Source organism: Cydia splendana, chromosome 11, assembly GCF_910591565.1.
Source record: "Cydia splendana chromosome 11, ilCydSple1.2, whole genome shotgun sequence".
Classification (NCBI taxonomy): Eukaryota; Metazoa; Arthropoda; class Insecta; order Lepidoptera; family Tortricidae; genus Cydia; species Cydia splendana.
In genome coordinates, this window is record NC_085970.1 from 10,375,181 (window position 1) to 10,395,578 (window position 20,398).

At 39.0% G+C, this 20,398-nt stretch overlaps 1 protein-coding gene across 1 annotated transcript in view; it reads right to left on the minus strand.

Moving 5' to 3' along the window:
- The window catches only part of LOC134794938 (uncharacterized), a 49,028-nt gene extending 28,917 nt beyond the window's left edge, over window positions 1-20,111 (minus strand). Inside the window, exon 1 of the mRNA XM_063766807.1 lies at window positions 19,476-20,111. The gene's annotated coding sequence lies outside the window, so the exon portion shown is untranslated. The remainder of the gene's footprint in view (window positions 1-19,475) is intronic.
- Between the last annotated feature and the right edge of the window lie 287 nt (window positions 20,112-20,398).

A 20,398-nucleotide genomic window follows, 5' to 3' on the forward strand; every position in this document is an offset into this window, starting at 1 on the left:
ACATTTATGTTATCTTCTCTGTTGTATTTGTTAATTATACCTAATCAAACCTAGAAACACAGAATAAATACTGGTAAATAACTGGTTTTAGATACGTTAAAATCAAAATTGTTAACTATTGCATTATAACAATTTGCCTCTCACTAATAATTACCTTTTTTCCTAAATTAAGCGTCTTATATGCTTTTTATTTCATAGATATTGTTAATACACGTTAGCACTCTTCAATAAAAGACAATTTTGTTCTTAAATCTCACTTTTTGAATATTTTATAACCAATCGTTTTTACCCACCTAAATGAGTAAATACGGGTATTTATCGGGTGCTTTGAGTAACTCTATACTCAGTATTTACTCACCCCTACCCATCTCTAAATACAAGACTAAGATACATTCAAAATTTTGCATAAGTAGGTACTTACCATAGATGCTACGAGAGACGTTTCCCCAAAACACAACTGATATATATATACGTCTAGCGTATGCTTACATGTGTGCGTGGCTGCGCCCACCACGATACCTATCCGTCAATAAACCAGTGCATAACTAGCTACCGGTTGTTTCACTTGTGCCCATGTCCATCCCATGTCTACGTAGGTATCTAACAACAACACCGTAACGCGGAGATGCTGCTACATGAACAACATACAACGCTGTTGAGACAAATATACGATGACTAATTTTCAGCATATTATGACGGTATTTATGAAAATCATAACATACCAAACGTAATCTTGACGTTTGTAAACTTATTACTCATTTGTATAAGTATAAGTAAATAAGACTCGGAGATAGACAAATTGCCAGCTGTGTAAACATCAAATTGCGATGCGAAATATAACAGAATACAGCTGTTAGGTATTATATGTCAATAAACGTGAGAACGAAGTATTTATACACTAAGTAGGTAGAGTTAGACCAAGAAAAGTCTGCAGCGATGTTGATAGCCCATGCAGTGCGAGTGTTATTTTAAAACGTCAAACGTCTATGAAATTATGACGTATAAATAACACTTGCACTGCGTGGGCTATCAAAATCGCTGCAGACTTTTCTTGGTTTAACTCTAGCAAAGTCATATACCTATACCCTGGAGGTACCGATATCCATAACGGCCTGGTCACGACATTGCGCGACTGGCTTGGCTAAGGCGACAACCATAGGTTGGAGCGAGACACAGCGATCGGACCTTTCGTTCCCACCTACGGTTTTCACCTTAGACGAAGCCAGTTGCGCAATGTCGTGGCCAGGCCAGACCGTAACAAAGTAGGGAGCTAAGTAGGTAGAGTTAGACCAAGAAAAGTCTGCAACGATTTTGATAGCACACACAGTGAAAGTGTTATTTTTAAACGTCAAACTTCTATATTTCGTGTCATTATTAGCTCGTAAATGAGAAGCGCTTGTGGCCTAGCGGTACGAGGGTGCGACTTGCAATCTGGAGGTTGTGGGTTCAAACCCCGGCTCGTACCAATGAGTTTGTGCTACAGTATTGACGAATTCGTAAACTGCTACAAGTCACTGACCCATCTATCCACCTGTTAAATAAATTATAAAAAAATTATTATACTAATCTTAGATTGTATAATGTAATTTAATTCCTAAACCAATAACGACATTTTATCATTGTAAATCTTTCTCGATATGTAAAGTTTGTGTAAACAGAAAATGTTAAATGACGTGTAACGCTTGTTATCAATAAATAATTGATTGATTGATTGATTGATGGTTTTTCGGAACTTATGTACGAAATACATTTGATATTTACCAGTCGCTTTTCGGTGAAGGAAAACATCGTGAGGAAGCCGGACTAATCCCAATAAGGCCTAGTTTACCCTCTGGGTTGGAAGGTCAGATGGCAGTCGCTTTCGTAAAACCTAGTGCCTATGCCAATTCTTGGGATCAGTTGTCAAGCGGACCCCAGGCTCCCATGAGTTGTGGCAAAATGCCGGGACAACGCGAGGAAAAAGAGATTAGCTCGTAAATGAATAAACTGTGTTAGGTGGACGAACTACGTAACGATAAATAGCGAAATGGTCGAACTGCGCAATGATATTTAAGTCGCAATAGAACGAAATTCGGAGTGACGACTCGCGATTAGAACGAAATGCGTATCGTCAATACGCGAACTGCGTAGGTAGTACCTAAAGTGTCATTCTATGGAACATGAATCTAGTTTTAAAACTGGATCTGTTATGAGGATGGGGAGAAGTGACCAAACAGGATAGTCTTATATATGTATCTTTCAGTAGGAGTAGCAGCGAAAGAGCTATTATTGTTTGTCCTTGTCACAGTTTCACATTTTATTTGTTCCCCACCGTTTTTTAGTATGGATTATGGTGTGCAACAAATGAATTCGACCAATCACAGTGTCGCATTTGCGTATGTTTTGTCCCTCACTGAGGCACGCGTATACCACTTCTATACGATCCTACCTTCTATGCTATGGAACTTGCTAACTATGTAAACAAAAGTCACTTGTAAATTCATCATTCAGAGACAATTTCAATATGGCGGTTTGTTTACATAGTCAGCAAGTTCCATAGAATGACACTTTATATAAATACATATAGGTACGTACGAATAACGAAATACGATTTGGATGAACAGAAGGCCTACCGCAAACCACGTTTGACGTGTTGTCTCTCTGTCGCACTTGTAAATTCTTACGTAAGTGTGACAGGAAGGCAAGACGTCGAACGTGGTTCGCGATAGGCTAACAAATAACTCCCATAGTACCTAAGTAAGTAAGTAAACATTTTATTGTACAAAAATAAAGGAATAATGGATTATTACTCATTTTACTACTTAGCCTGTAATTTTTTTTATTTACAGGCTACCTAAGTAGTAAAATGACATGTGGGCCAAGATTCATGTAATACGCCTAATGCGACCACATTCGAAGCTTATGGTTGCGCATACACAGTAGCTTTGACAACCATAGGCATCGTTTCACAGTTGACTATACCTCAGCTAAGCTTTACTAAAGTCACGACCTAACCAGGCAAAAATAGCCTAGCATCCTTCACTCTCCCGCGTGAACACTAACGCATAAGAGGGAGCAGGACAGGATACTACGACGTAGAACGCATAGTATACATTGTGGTCATTCACCTAAGCTCTGTCAATCGCTTACCAAGCGCAAGCGAGCGATCTGAATGGAACAAGTTTTTTGTTTTGCTCCAAACATACATTAAGTTCAATATGTGTATAGTTCGACAAGAAATTGTAGAAAATTATTGAGGGCGCCACTTCCTACGTAACTGTCTCATTTTTTGAGGTAAAATGCTTAAACATGGCAACAATTTATAGTCTGACAAAAAGGAGTAGAAATTAAAAAGTGGCAATACTGTAGTGTCGTCCCTTTCAAATCAATCTATATGTTCCTAGTACAGTACAGTATTGCCACATGATAATTTCTACTCTATTTTGTCAGACTATAGGTAGTATGGTTTTTTAGTTCCTCATTATTTAATTTCTACTATTTTATGTCGTACTATAAGTGTGACTAGAATTCACATTGGGACTGGTTTACACATTGATTAGTGTTTATTTATAGCTAATGCAAACGTTTGACACTAACATTAGTGTTTATTGTGATTTAATAGTGTTCACACATTTGCTATTTGCGATAAATGGCAACTCGCAATAAACACTAAACAATGTGTAAACAGGCCCCCAATGTGATGGCCAGCCACACTTATCCCGCAGTCACACTTATCCGTATTGATCTTAATACAGTTATTACAATTAACGTAATATGTAGGTGGGCATTTTCACTTAAAGGTGTAGGTACCATTTACTTTTTTTCGAACATAACTTTTGGGTTATTTCTACTTAGAAAAAAAATGTGTCAAAAAAAATCAGTTTTGTAACGCATTTTCCCTTATATTTCGTATGGACCGTTACAAAACTGACACCTAAAATTTGCATGAAAAACTGGGGACACCCTTTTTTCTTCGTCTCATTCAATAGTATCTACTCGTGATTCTGAGTTTAAATAACCCAAAAAAAAGTAAATGGTACCATTTTTTCTGAAAACCCCCAGGTACTAGAAAAATACATTGTAACGAAATCTGCACGTACGATATCGCACGAGGGAGACCGATAATAATCTTGTCTTCGAAGATTGAATGTCTTTGTGTAATCTCCAATCTCGACGAGCGAGACTCGTAATGCAATTCTACGAAATTTATGTTTTGTGCGATATTTTTAGAATAGGTTAGTATATAAAAATATTGTGGTAAACAATTTTTTTATCACATTTATAAATAGGTAGGTATTGTGTTATTTTGGTGCATTGTAGTACAGTCGCACTGTTATCAATTGTAAATACAAATTTGCACATTTTGTACTTTCTTTATACGTTCCTAGGTTTGCATGCATTTTCTTCATAAAAAATGTGTATAAATAGTAAACTCTCCGTATAGTTGACTCTTTGGGACCTTAAACCATATTTCAAAGCAGCAGAAGTAAGCTACGTTTTCATATTGTTATGACTTAAGGACCTAGCCTAGATGACAATCGTTGATAGAAAAGTAAACGTTAAAAGTCAAAAGCATTTATTTGTCCAACATAGGTATATATATATATATATATATATATATAAGTACAGGTCCCATATACATCATTATAACCGAAACCGAAACTTGAATAATATAATATGGAGATATTTAGTCACGTAATTTTTCGTAGCGTGTGCTGCGTGTGTCATCCCAACACATTTTTTCTTTTCGTTTGGCGTTTATCGATGTAAGATTACCATTGCCATCTTGGCTAGGCACCCTTGTCGCTACTCGCAGTACTAAACTCTCGCGCACCGACTAGTGCGCCTCTAATAACTAATAATAGGCAGTTAATTTCACGCGTCCCAATGAGCATGAACATACCTAATCTTATGAAAACCTTAAAATGAATAATTCTGCCAATGACTGGCACATCCAAGTGCCAATCATTACTTTATCCTATTCCTTTCCATACACAAGCGATCAATCGCGTATCGCAACACAGCCTTGTCGCCTTCCGTCCCCCGCACCTCTTACTGTTGCCCAACCATTGTTGGCGGCCTAGATATGCTACATCTAGACGTCCTGTATTACTGTATTTTGTAATTTATGTCTTTAATAGTTTGAAATTTTAACAAAATTGTCGTACTTTGGTCAGTTGCTTAATAAACCACCTAGATGAGCAATTTCAATAACAAAACTTGCGTGAGACACAGATATATTAAATATATTAATAACGGGTCACTCACGTATTTTAAGTCGAAAAAGCTCCTGATGACACTCCTCGGTACGGAGTGAAACATGTCGAGCGATTTTCGACTTAAAATACGTGAGTGACCCGTTCTTAATATATTTAATATGACCTAGAAGAGATAAATATTTTCATGAAAATCCCACAGAAAAACCATTTCGTCAAAGGGGCGTACATACTTGTACCGGAAAGCATAATATACACGGTGTAACATGAGGAAACCGAATAATTTTAACCACGCATTTCTGAGTCAATTTCGCCAAAAAAATATTTTTTTTTGTGTTGTTTGTTTTCAATTTTTTGAATGTATTTGTACATAAAAAATAAATGTTATTGGTGAACTTGTTACTTAAAATTATTTTTTACATTTTTTTTTCGCAATAACTTCTTTTTGCAAAGTGGTACTTGTCACTTTTTGACATCTATCAATAAGGATATTTAGACTACGTCCCATAGCAGCAACATTACCATCAAAAAAGCCTTTTACATTATGTAACAACAAAAACTTGTTTATTTTTAAATTAATATTATCTCTGAAAATAGGCGTTTTTAAAAAAAAGTTTATAGGACATTTTTGTCTCTAAATATGATCAGGAATACGCTGTTAAAATTATTCGGTTTACTCATGTTACACCGTGTATATTATAACGATACTTTGTTGGATTCCAGTTCGTTTATAATACTAGAATATAAGACTCATGATATGGATGCTGAATTGCTGATAAGCAATAATGTGTTAACCCACATTAACTTAACACTAAGATATGTCAACTCCAAAAATGACCTTTAAAGTTAACATTTTATTGCAAAATGTATGTGGTTTGACACATGTATGTTAACAGCATCCACATATCCGTTTAACCAAAAACATCAGCAATTATAAATTATTTCAAATTCGCCATCTTTCCAGTCCGTAAATGGACTCGAGTACGGGCTTCTGTTTGATTTTAGTTAACAATTTCATGTTTCCCTTATTACACATATATTATTAATAACGTAGCTATTTGAATCACGGTGCTTTGCAAAATATTTGCGTAAAAGATGAGAAAATAACCGGTTGTAATTTATTTCAGTGTAACAGAAGTCACCTCCTTAAGCCGGCCGGCTGTTTTTATGGAACTTTTTGCCCTTGGCTTGAGGGAGTAAGAAGCGAGCGTTTAGGGTTGCCACTCGGGGGTTAACTCTAAATAATCGTTTTTAAAGACATTGGGCATTAAACTATCAATTTATAAACTAGGTACAGTCAGCAAAACGATTAGAATAACGCCCCTTCATACGTATTTGTGTTCGTTTTTAGCGCACGCGTTCTGAGCGACGGCATGAGAAAAAAAATCTTAAATTAACCGCAAGAGCAGTTTCATTAAACGAATCAAAATTTGTATGCATGAATACGATTTCTCAAATAAATTATATGTATAATTATAAGTAGTTCTTTTAAATTGAATAAATGAGAGCGTTTTCTTGTGATGGTGATTGTATCTTTGTATGTAAAGCCCGTCTAACTAACTTTGCACCGACTCGAATTTTTCCCCACTTTGTCATTGAAAATGTAATACTGAGTTAGCTTGGTTCGACTCTCTAGGTTTTATATTTTCACCTCAGCAGCTCGAACAAGGGTACTTTGCTTCTTAAAAACAGTGAGCAAAATCGCATTTTGCTCACTGAGTCATTTTGTCTCACACAGTGAGCAAAGTCGCATTTTGCTCACTGAGTGTGTCTTAATCAGTGAGCAAAATGCGATTTTGCTCACTGAGTGAGACAAAATGACATTCAAGTGACCTTTATTGTCAAATGTCATTTCAACATGCGGGGTCTAATACAAGTTCGATATACTTGGGTTCTATTATCTCTGTCCCTCTAGGTATGTTCTCACTGCTTAGGGTGAAAAATTTTGTGTACTACACGAGATCAAACTTATTTACATCTCGTGCGCTTTTGAATCCCTTACTACGCTCAAGATTCTAAATTAGATTCACTCGCTACGCTCGTGAATCTATTATAGAATCTTTCGCTTGCACGGGACTCAAAATAAGCACTCGAAGAAATATCAAACTTTGATCTCTTGTTGTACAAATAACTATTTATATATTTCTGAAATCTACAAAAAATAACAGCACATCGTCAACCCTAGCATAAGGCTTTGAGCAAAAGCTACATACATTTACAGCGTATTACCTCAGGGCACACTGGGTACATAATACTTAATTGTTAGACCCCTTTGTTCCACTGTATGCCGTATTTACCTGGAAAATATAGGAATATGTATTAGAACATGAGGCAAAGATACTAAATATACTAGTTTGTGAGAAACTTTGAACAAGACTCAAAATAATCGAAAGCTCGGTTGAACAGGCTCAGCACGGTTCCATTTTTATCGACTATCACTATGCGCGTCCCTTTCGCACTTACATACTTGTTAGAACGTGACAGGCATGGTGACAAGGGATAAAAACGCGACCGTGCTAAGCCGCCAGGCATCATGTACTTACAAAGTACGTGGAAAATGGTAAGATAAAGGCAGTGGACACTGTGGAGATCCTTGGGGGAGGTCTTTATGATGTGGACGTTTCTTTATGATGATAATGATGAACTGTCATATAAAACTTCTATCCCTGTTCCATTTTCGAGCTACACGTTGATTTTCGTATAATTTCGGCAGAAATAAAAATGTCGCTGATTGTACTTTTTTCCAAGATCAGTAAATGCCAATCGGCGTCAATTTAAAAGTTAGGGAAGGTCACCTAAGATCATTTCGGCGTAGTAGCACGAGATCTGGTAGCTGCTCTCAGTGCCCCGTTTAATAAAATCCAAAATGCCCTTACTGGGTTTCGTACCCATGCAGGACCATCGGCTTCATAGGGTCACTACCGACAAGGCCAGACCGGGCGTCAAAAACATATAGGTATTATTTATTTAGACTAGTAAAATCTTCCGTCGGGTAAAGTGGTTACAATGTATAAGGCGTATACCGAGTTACATAAGCCGCGCGTGGCCGCTATATATATAGGTGGCGAACCTATATATAGCGGCCATATCTGTCCTGTACGGCTACCACCAGTTTTGACATTGACATAACGCTCACGTTTAAGTAACTTACTTTCTATGCATCTCGCTCGTACTCGCATATGCGAGCAATAGTGGAAGCGAGATGTACAGAAAGTAAATTACGTAGACGTGAGCGTTATGTCAATGTTAAAACTGATGGTAGAGGCTCTAATCGTGACAGACACGTTTTGTTACTTAGAGAGTGAGTCTTCTGTACCTAGTACTATTATTTATTCTGTGGTGGCGACTATATTTTCATTACTTTGGTGAAACATCACGTGATGCCTGCATGAAACATAAGCCCTAGGCCCATTTTACCGAACTCATAATGAATACTGCCGTGAACACACCTGTAAATATCAGCTGAAAGTTTAAACCTCACAGGTGTGCAACGTCGGGTGTTCGTTACTCTAATACCTGAAGGCCTATTGGAATTTTAAAAATCTCAACTTGATTTTTTATTGATATGATCGTGGTATAGGTATACCACGGACTTTACGACGCGCCAAAATTATGACTCCGATTTTCTCGTATTTACGCGCGCCACACAATCAAAACTCAAGGGCCGAGTGGTCATTGACTCGAACCCGTGTGCGTCCGAAATTAGCATGTCAAGAGGTCACCGTCTTAGCTTCCTTGTAGCCGTCCGATCGGAACCGGTCTTTTTTCCGAAACCGAAAAGGTTCGGTTTAGAATAAGTTCCGGCCGATACCGAAAGCGCAACTTTTATAGACGTGTTAAAAACGTTGGAAAAAAGTCGGACCACAAATTTACAGCCGTATCCGATCCATATCGTTTCAATATCTAGTATTTGACGTATCTCATTGTTCGAATACGGCTGTAAATTTCGTCAACTTTACCAATAAACACACTGCGAGTCCAGTCATGTTCTAATCATATTGATTGATACCATCAAGTTTTGGTTTTTAATTTTCGAATATGCCTCTTGATGTCTAATGTGTGGACTTTCTAATGGAGCTATCGTGAAGCAACAGATAATTAATAATATCTGACCGAGTAAACCAGGGATTTTTTTTTTATATTCCTAAGAATGTTATCTCTGATATCTGTGATTTACAAGTCTAATGGCAATAAAAAAAAAAAAAAAAACGATTGATAAAGGTGTTTATCTGGAACATTGCGTTGTATGCGAGTGAGACATGGACACTGAGACAAAAAGATAGAAAAAGGTTGGAAGCTTTCGAAATGTGGTGTTGGCGGAGGATGGAGAGGATTAGCTGGACTGAAAGGAAGACGAATGAAGAGGTCCTGAGTATGATAGGAGAAAAGCGATGCTTGTTAAATGCAATTAGAAATAGGAGAGGCACGATGGTAGGACACCTTATATGGCATGACAACTTTTTCCTAAACATCCTGGAAGGCAGGATTGAAAAAACAAGAGAAGTAGGGAGACCTAGAATTACTTATCTCATCCAAATAAAAAACTATACGTCCTATGAGGACATTAAAAGACTGGCACAAGAAAGAAATGAGTGGCGATTACTCCACCGACAAGAGCAAAGCTCTTAAATTATGATGATGATGATGATGGCAAATTATAGGTAAGTATATCGTTTTGAGGGCTCCGTAGCGAAAACGGCAAATACGGAATCCTTATAGTTTCGTCATTTTCGTCCACAGACAAAACATCCTCTAGACTGAGCATAGTCGCGCTACCCCCTCTGCCACGCATACGGTAAATTTACTCCATGTTCGAGTCGAAAGTGTCTTTGTGTGACGTCCGTGAACTCGTTCGTCGTTTGAACGGACCAATCACGGCACGGGATCTCGCTAACCTCGTCCCACGCACCCTCTCATTTTTGGCAGCATCGGTTGCATGAAATAATTGCTCTAAACTCCGTCTAGAGGATTCCTAGTCTATGTTTTCGTCAGTCCATCCGATAATACGGGACCTTTACCAAATAATTATATATCATTTAGTAAAATATAGTAACGCTTTACCAAATAAATATATATTTATTTTTTATTTTATTTTATTTATTTGGCTCACAAAACAAGTTACAGACATTTACAGGAATTTCATTAATAAGCTTACAGTTCAGATCTGGACTATAACTCCAAACATGTGTGCACGGAAAGATATGAACATTCAGTTAGAATATAACGCTAGAGGGATGAGATGTCAAGAAAAATTATATAAATGGTAGTAAGATTTACACATTACTTGAGTTATCTAATTAATTATACTAGGTCTAAAAACTAAACAAGATAAGACTAATTAAACTAGGTCTAAAACTAAACAAGATAAAATATTTAAACATTTTAAAACTAGACTAATAAGATGAGTGCGAGCGCAGCTTATGTACAGAAAGTCTTAAGTATTTTATTTTTAAAAGTGGCTAAGCTGCGTTCGAATATGTCTATGGAAGGATTCTCGGCCACGGTTTCGTTGTATAATCGACACATTCTTGTCACTGGATTGTAGTATGAGGTGTTGTTTTTATAAATCTGTAGTTGAAATATTTTGAGCGAGGGGTTGCGAGATTTGTAACGTGTGATAAAATTGAGAAGAGAAAGAAGAGAGGGACAGTCAATTTGGGAGTGTATAATTTTGTAAAGTATTAGTAGTTCGCTGCATTTCCTACGACTTGTAAGCGATGGCATATTAAAGTGCTTGAGCCTGCTGGCATAAGATCTGAGACTGCGACCAAGCTGGAGCCTGTAGCTAAGGATATTAAGAAATTGCTTTTGCACTTTTTCTATGCTGTCAATGTGACTTTTATAGTAAGGTGCCCATATTACAGATCCGTACTCTAAAGTGCTTCTGACCAAGGAACAGTATAAATATTTTAAGACATTTAAGTTTTTGAAGTCCTTGGTAAGGCGAGATATAAATCCATTTAGCTTGAGACCTTTGGAGATATATATATCATTTAGTAACATTTTTTTTCAATCCAAGTAGCTTTAAGTTTCATAATGTCCCAAATTTTCCCATAATGCGGTTGGATTGTTAATCCTATATTTTATAGTAAAATTTGTATGTGACAATGACAAGTAAATAAGTGCTCAACTATAGCTCCAACTAAAAATGAAAGTTAATGTCTTCTTTCTTGACAATATAGCCCAATACTTAAATGCATTAAATAAAAATAAAACTGCAAATGCGTTTTTAACGATGTCATTACTAAACGTCTCCGTCATAAAGGTACCTAAAGATATAATCTCTTTTTATTATCACGTTGCTTAAGTAACGAAATGCAAATCTTTTTAACAATAATATATGAGCTGCCGCTACGTTGGTGGGTTAAGGAACAGGAGCCACCAAAAAACATAGGTAAGAAAATATTTTTAGTTTTTTTCTCCGGGCGGAGAATATGTCAAATTATAGATAAGAGAATTTTATTGATGAAAGAAAAAAATCGTTAATAAAATTTGGCTGGTTTGAACAGATCCACATTCGGGGCGGAATAAATAGGTACGAAATCAAAACTTGTCCCGATAAATGTATGTACCTATACCTAGCTACCCTTTTTTTAGGACAAACGGTGAAATTGTGTTTATATTGTACCTACAGAATAGGAAACTCTAAGTGACACCAAATTGTATCGAAATATGACGATATAAAATTCGACAATAGGTAAAATATAAATCCCCGCTAAGTATGGTTGTATGTGAATACTCCATACGAAAATACTCATGCAAAGTTGTAATAAATATCCGGTTGTCCCGACCTCGCTCTGAATGAAGCCGAGCGTAATTTGCTTTGTTTTTAATTACCTAATTAAATTAATTATATACTTGTGTTCAGATAATGGAGAGATAGCTTATAACGTATCTTAAACGCGATTTTTAACAATTACCGGTGGTTTTCACGGCGGTAGTTGTAAGTTGCGCTCGTTAAAATGTACCTATAATGTTTATTCAATAAACACGTTCAAAAACACAAAATTAATGCAAAAAAATTAAATTGGTAGTTACGTAATTTTGTTACATTTTTGTGTCATGGATATTGGAGTTTAAAAATACATTTTTTTATTGCCCAAATGTAATAACAAGGAAAAAGTGTGTAGTACCTATGTCTTATTAACATAATAACGAAAAACTTATTTTTCAGGATTCTTTCCATATATTTTGGTGCGCTTTTTGCATGGGGCGTGTATACTCGCTGTGCGCGCGCCACATTTATTTTATAATAATTTGGAAATTTCTAGGGCACATGGCCGGTTTATTGGAAACATTTGAATATCACGGGAAGTAGAATCGATAGACATCTTCCAAAAATACATGCATTAAGGCCTTGGTCTCCTATTTTATGCTATACGCGGCGCTCAACGTTCCTGATAGCAGGAGATCTAAGGTCCCGTTTTCTAAGGGGACCTTGTATTTTGGAGACAAAGCAAACCGCTTGGAACAGGTGTTCCTGGGGGTGACCTGAGCTGATTAAGCCCGGTTGCCAAAAGGTTCCCCCCAGTAGGTGGGCAGGGGAGGGGGGGTAAAAGTGCCTCCGGCGCGCCTCACTCTAAGCTTTATATCTGCATACATCTCGCAACTATATCAAGTTTGGTGTCATTTTCGTATAATTCGAGGATGAAGAATTCATTTCTGTGACTAAATTTTCACTCACCCATACAAACAATTCGAAAAATTCAAAACTCAAAAAAAATCTTTAGATTTTTTTTTCGAAAATCCTCTACAAAAAGTATACTATGAGGATTTGCTCTAGAAAAAAAATACCTGTGAATAGCCCAGTTCTCCTACTATACAGAATAGTAAACTTGTCAAACATTTTTTTTCATAACTCTGTTAAAAAAAATGTTTTGTGTCGCGCGGCGTACCTGCATTGTAAGAGTGGTATGCAACGTTTAGGATTTTTAAGTATGTTTAGATGATTTCTGATAAGTTGTTATTCTTCTGGTGGTAGATTACATTAATAAATTACTTCTGGACGTGATATATATACAAATATAGATTAAATATATAAATAAAGATGTTGGGAAAACTTTCACTAATAGAGTTAAGTATTATAAATGTGATAAAATTAACATAGGAGATGTTTGACAAAAAATGCGGGTTAAAATAAGATATATATTGTTCGTAATTGCCATTACATGCCCATGGGACTGTGCATTTTAGGTTTTTTTAACGCAGTTGCACCTCCCTGCGCATTTTGTTTTGCAGCGGCAACGAATAAGCTCTAAACAAGCAGCAGCCGCCGCAGGTAGGCTTGTCCATATGGGCTCCCATTAACCATGTTGTTTGGACCAGCCCCAGTCAGCAGGGCATGGTGGCTGTTGCTGAGGGGCTATAATATGTCCCCAAACATAGACCAAATCCTACACCGGAACATGCGACACAACTGAAAACCGCCGTGTCGCCGAAATAATTTCTGCACCTTGTCAACCTGCAGAAAACCCTAGAGGAAAAGCAAACCGCCCTATGTGCATTCCTTGATGTTGAAGGTGCTTTCGACAATACGCCCACAGAGACCATACTCAATGGTATGAAATCAAAGGGAGTAGACGAAACCACCAGATGGGTACATAGCATGCTCTCGAACAGAGTAGCCACTCTGACCATCAATACTATATATAGAGCATGAATTTTATACCAGTAAAGGGTGCCTACAAGGAGGCATTTTATCCCCACTATTATGGACCCTAGCAGTGGACCAACTTCTTGCAATCATGTCCGGCCAAGACTTTGATACACAAGGATATGCCGACGACCTTGTAGTCATCGTCAAAGGCCCTTACCTCAACACAATATCCAACCTAATGCAAGGAGCTCTAAACACAATATTCAAATGGTGTAGAGAAAATGACTTGTCCATTAATCCGAGCAAGACTGTAATAGCCATTTAACCATTTACAAGGAAACGGAAGCTCGATAAACTCACAAAACCAAGACCTAATGGATAAATAATACCGTTCTCGGCAGAGGTCAAGTATCTAGGGGTCACCTTCAACCAAAAGTTAACTTGGAACCCTCACCTGAGAAGCATTATACAAAAAGCGAAAATGGCCGTGTGGTCATGCTGTCGAATGGCAGGAGCAAGATGGGGCTTAAGACCCACATTGCTATGTGGTTATACACAGCGGTAGTGAGGCCAATTGTCACCTACGCCTCCGCAGTCTGGTGTAACAAAACCAGCCAAAAGACAGCAATAGACACTCTAAACAGCCTGCAACGCAGGGCTTGTTTAACAGTAACAGGCGCCTACTCCTCGACACCGAGAGCGGCCCTAGATGCACTGCTGGACATCATACCACTCCACTTGCAGGTGCAAAAGGAGGCCAAGCAGTGCGTCTACAGAATATGCACGCTAAACAGGCCAAAATGGCGCTCTCAGGCATTAACCAATCTTTTTGTTTTTGCGAATAGAGCCCTTAGCATGCCCACTGATGACACGTACACCGAATGTCATCTCACCAAACTGTACACAGTAGAAATACCTCCTAGAGACAAATGGATCAACAACCAAATGTACGTCGAAGAGGGAAGCCACATCTGGTATACAGATGCTTCCAAGAAAGGCAATGATGTAGGATGTGGGATCTATGGTGAGAGATCTAAGGTCAGAGCTAGCGTCAGCATGGGCACACTGGCCTCAATCTTCCAGGCAGAAGTCTTCGCCATCAACAAATGTGCGGAGATCAACCTGGATAGTAACCTAAGACACCAGCTTATCTACATCAACTCAGACAGGCTGCTCCGCTGGCACTAGAATCCCTTGAGTCAAACTCAAAACTAGTCCAGAACTGTAAAGCAAACCTAACTGCACTGGCTTACTCCAACAAAGTTACACTTAGATGGGTACCAGGGCACTCCAACATTAACGGAAACGAAGAAGCGGACGAACTTGCTAGAAAGGGCGCAGACACACCTTTGGTCGGCCCAGAACCCTTCTGAAGCACGAAACGAGATGCATATTCTCTGCTCAGCAACTTAGAAAAAACGAGAGCATGCGATTGGTGGAAGTTCGTTAAAGGACAAGAACACTCGAAAGCTCTGATCAAAGGGTTCAACAGCAAAACTGCTAAGGAGCTTTTAAGACTCAAAAGGCACAAAACCTGCGCTGTGACCAGAATACTGACTGGACACTGCAAGTTGAACAAACATATGTTTCAAATTGGCAAGAAAGAAGATGCGACATGCAGGTTCTGTCAGGAGTCAGAGGAGACTGCAATGCACATTCTCTGTTCTTGTGGACTACTAATATCAAACAGAAGTACCTACCTACCGTGACAATCGGCACCCTAGGGCGACACGTAGTGCAACCCTATGAGGTACAAAACATTACGGCCCAAAGAATCTGGAACTTTCTGGATGCAACGGGCATTAGTAATGAACTTAAAGGGCCGCGGGGGCAGCTTGTGGCGAGCTGACGGTGAGTGACGACACCGCGGACCCCTATTCCAGAGGGCCCTGTCATCTGGCCCTCGCCTCTGTGCTTGCCTTGATTGGCCGGCCAGAATGGAGACGCAAGAGCGGGACCTATGCTCCAGGTTGGAAATGTAAAATGTCATAACGCCGGCGGCCTGCTGAACGGATTACCGGGATCTGGCTACCGCAGACTCACCTCTCGACAACCTCACAGCCACTCCAAAGTGTTGCCACTCCATTGAACAATGAGCCGATGAGCCAATGAGTTGGCGAGTCACCACCTGTCATTTACAATCTTGAGACTGATTGTCACGGCAGGTGTCCGCTAGTCTCTCCCATAGCCCATTAGCCAGTCCATCCAACTTTCAAATCTATAGCCCATGACCTTAGTTCCCATCGCAGCACAAAAGTGCTGCACTGCAATAGTCTTTGCACCTGGCGGGGACCATCTCCGGATGTATCACATTGTGCGTTCGGGGATAGTATCCACCACATGTATCCCTTGCTTTTAGATTAACGTGCCTTAAAGGGCCTCTGCGCTGTTGGCTTCGTCCCCACGTACGCCTCCCAAAGGTCCGGGAGCCCATGGTCCCGAGATATGGAAAAGACATACAAATAATAATGTTAATTTTATCACATTTATAATACTTAACTCTGTTGGCGAAAGTTTTCCCAACATCTTTATTTATATATTTAATTTATATTTGTATATATATCACGTCCAGAAGTAATTTATTAATGTAATCTACAACCAGAAGAATAACAACTTATCAGAAATCATCTAAACATACTTAAAAATCCTAAACGCTGCATACCGCTCTTACAATGCAGGTGCGCCGCGCGACACAAAAAAATTTTTTTTAACAGAGTTATGAAAAAAAATGTTTGACAAGTTTACTATTCTGTATAGTAGGATAACTGGGCTATTCACAGGTATTTTTTTTCTAGAGCAAATCCTCATAGTTTAAATTTTTTAAAGGAATTACAAAAAAAAAATCTAAAGATTTTTTTTATTATTTTGAATTTCTCGAATTTTTGTATGGGTGAGTGAAAATTTAGTCACAGAAATGAATTCTTCATCCTCGAATTACACGAAAAAGACACCAAACTTGATATAGTTGCGAGATGTATGCAGATATAAAGCTTAGAGTGAGGCGCGCCGGAGGCACTTTTACCCCCCCTCCCCTGCCCACCTGCTGGGGGGAACCTCTTGGCAACCGGGCTTAATCAGCTCAGATCACCCCCAGGAACACCTGTTCCAAGCGGTTTGCTTTGTCTCCAAAATGCAAGGTGGTGGACCTTAGATCTCCGGCTATGACCAAAAAAGACGCCAACGTCGACGTGTGAAAGAGACCACATGGATTCAGGATGTTGTTGGGACTGCCGCGCTTCTGTAGCGCATCAGCAATGTTTGCGGAGGCACACACGGACGGCTTTAGTGCGATTGTGCGTAAAAGAGTTGCCTCTCTTATGCGTGGAATGTGCGGCAGTCCGAACAGTCTCCTGGCCGCTGTTATGTCTGATCCGGCCAGTAAAGTAATCAAACACTGGAACTCTATTCATTTAGAGTACAGATGTAATATTTATAAGTATATGTAAGGCCTGTAGTTTAATGTTTATATTATTTTATTAAGTGTTTTGTCTCGTATTGTGTTACTAACATGGTCGTAAGTTTTGTGTAATACTAATAAGTTAATAACCCTATGGACAACAAAGTCTGAAATAAAGAAATACAATACAATACAATACATGTCTATAGGAGTAGTAAGTATTATGACGCAGACGCTGTAAGCGGCCAATGGCGTTTATAGGAGACCTTAACCTTAGCTAATTTGACGCTGACGCGTGCAGCGGTTATTCGCACTTATCAGGCCAATCAGAATGGTATCTAAATGGTGTCATTTAGTAATCATGTATTTCGCTCGCACTTATCGGTTCATGTATTAGCGCGAGTGTGACGCACGATAGCTAAATGACATCATTTAGATATCATTCTGATGTCAGTGCACGTTCGATGCAGTCCGATGAAGCGCTGGTGGCCTAGAGCATGCGACTTACAATCCGGAGGTCGCGGGTTCAAACTCCGGCTCGTACCAATGAGTTTTTCGGAACTTACCTATAGGTATACGAAATATCATTTGATATTTACCAGTCGATTTTCGGTGAAGGAAAACATCGTGAGGAAACCGGACTGATCCCAACAAGGCCTAGTTTCCCCTCTGGGTTGGAAGGTCAGATGGCAGTAGCTTTAGTGAAAACTAGTGCCTACGTCAATTCTTGGGATTAGTTGTCAAGCGGACCCCAGGCTCCCATGAGCCGGGATAGCGCGAGGAAGAAGAGTCAGTGCACGTTCGTCGGCGACAAGGCCAAGGCCAAGGCATGAAGGTCCCAGGTTCAAATTCCAGGCAATTGTCAATGTATCAGACTAATTGTAATTCAAGTCCAATTAAGTAGTTTGAGTGCGATATCGTGTCAGCCTAAAGTTTTTAACGCCTTAGATGCGAAAAGCGGCAGAATGGATTTAATTCCAGAAAAGGTTACAGGCAACCAAATCGCTCAATGGTTGACTAGAAGAGATCCCTTATAGGGAACTTCGCCTTTGTACCTACATTGTACATATTTCGTTTTTATTGTGTTTGTATTTAATCTCTCTTATGTACCTACATATAAAGCGTCTGTACATACAACCAAAAATAGGTTAACTGGAAGTGATAGGGATAAGTTCGCCTTTCTACTACACATTTATATTTTACCTGATGTACCTAACCAATATTCCTTTCTTTTCGTATTATAAAGTGTTTTTTTACCATCGCAAGTTTATCGATGACTTAGCCCTTTAGTTAGGGTTGCCAGATGGTCGGGATTTGGCGGGATTCTCCCGATTTTTAGCATGTGTTCCCGATTCCAGACAAAGTGAAAATTGTCCCGAAAAACAGCTTCACGTTATAAAACAATAATTTCAAGTTCCGGACTGTCGTCGAGCGAGCGACGAACGTAGTGCCAATAATGTAAAATATCGTTGTTTTTAATACACTTACTTTAAATTGAATGTTTTTTTTTTCCCGACTTAAGTCCCAAAATCCCGAAAAATTTATATCGTTTCCCGATAATAGCGCCTTTTGATCTGGCAACCCTACCTTTAGTCCATAGCGGCAACATATCTGCCCTCTTAAGCTAAAAAGCCGTATTTGCATTCAGTTTTCATACAAATTGACTGCAAATACGGCTTTTTAGCTTAGGAGGGCAGATATGTACTTGCCATCATGCTTAAAACAAAAACGCATCTCTACTGTAAGAATTACGGTTCGAAATCGTATGACTAGAAAGGAATGTCAAATGGTTAAAGGGTTCTAGTGAACGACATATTTCTACCATAATGTCTAACCTTTTTGAATCTAGTTTACCATTTCTTCCCACAACAGTTTATAACACACGTAAGCCTAGCATTAACAATAATTACCCTGTAATACTAGCTTAAGAAGCCATACCAAACATCAACATTCACCTTAAGGTACCAAGCGCACATAGCCATGTACGTTACATTTTCCCTGCCAATCAAAAACCGTCTCAAGTGCGTTCATAAACTATACTAACATAGGTCCTTTTGCTTTGACAAGGCGGTGTTGTAACCGGAGCGAGTCTGCCACACTCGTTGCGAGAAACATTACGTCATGCCTCACAGCTGTTTATCGATCTACGGAAGTCTACCATATTTATGTTCTATCTCCCGGTATTGGCAGGACTAACTACGCCAGTAGGTCTGTTTAACAAAAACTAGGAAAACATTGGGTGTCTGCTCGATCGCATCGCATTCGAAATTTGAATATGTAAACTCACCTCTGAAGCCGGCGATCGATAAGACACGTGCTCAACCACACCTCCCGGTAAATAACAAAACCAAAACACACAAGATTAATACAAACTGGCCTCCAGTAGGTCCAGATCGTCACACAACACGTACACTGAACGTTATTGCGTACACACAGAATTTGACAGCCGGCGTTTTCGCGGCTAAAAACAAAACTAAAAACGGAAAACAAACGTAAAACGGAACGGAAAACCCAAGTGACAACGCTTTCCGAACGTTCTTAGATCGTATTTAAACGTTAAACACTGTCTTAATGTACATAATTCGCATCTGTTTTAGCGTATTTAGTGTTTTTCGCTGAGCAGAGTACACAGTCTGCCTCGATGGCGCGACCAATACTGAGTGAAAAAAACAAAAGCCGGCTGGAAGCGTTTGCCGGCTCGGCGAAGGGAAACGCAACTGGAAAATTGGTGCGTTCTCGCTTATTCCTACGTATTTTCTGGGGGTTGGGCGTCCTTTTTCCTTTTCCAGCTTATCAGTATGGTGCAGAGTGTGGGCTATCAAGTGAGTCACCGAGGCACCATATTAGCCAGGTGATAAGCGATGCAAACACCATGTCCGAACGCCTGTTTAAGCTGTTGAGCAAATATTGTAGTTTTGTTTCGGTTCGTTTACTTAAATTGGACGTAGCTATTCCATTCGTTCTAGATACCTAATTGTTTAGCTTTATACCGACTTACGTACGTCGTGGCAATTTCTCCCAACAATATCAATTGCTTTCAGTTGTAGGTACCTATAATTATTTAAGCAGATATAAAAAGAACACAATTAGTAGAGCGCTGGTTGCCTAGCGGTAAGAGTATGCGACTTTCAATCTGGAGGTCGCGGGTTCGAACTCCGGATCGTACTTACCAACGAGTTTTTCGGAACTTACGTACGAAATACCATTTGA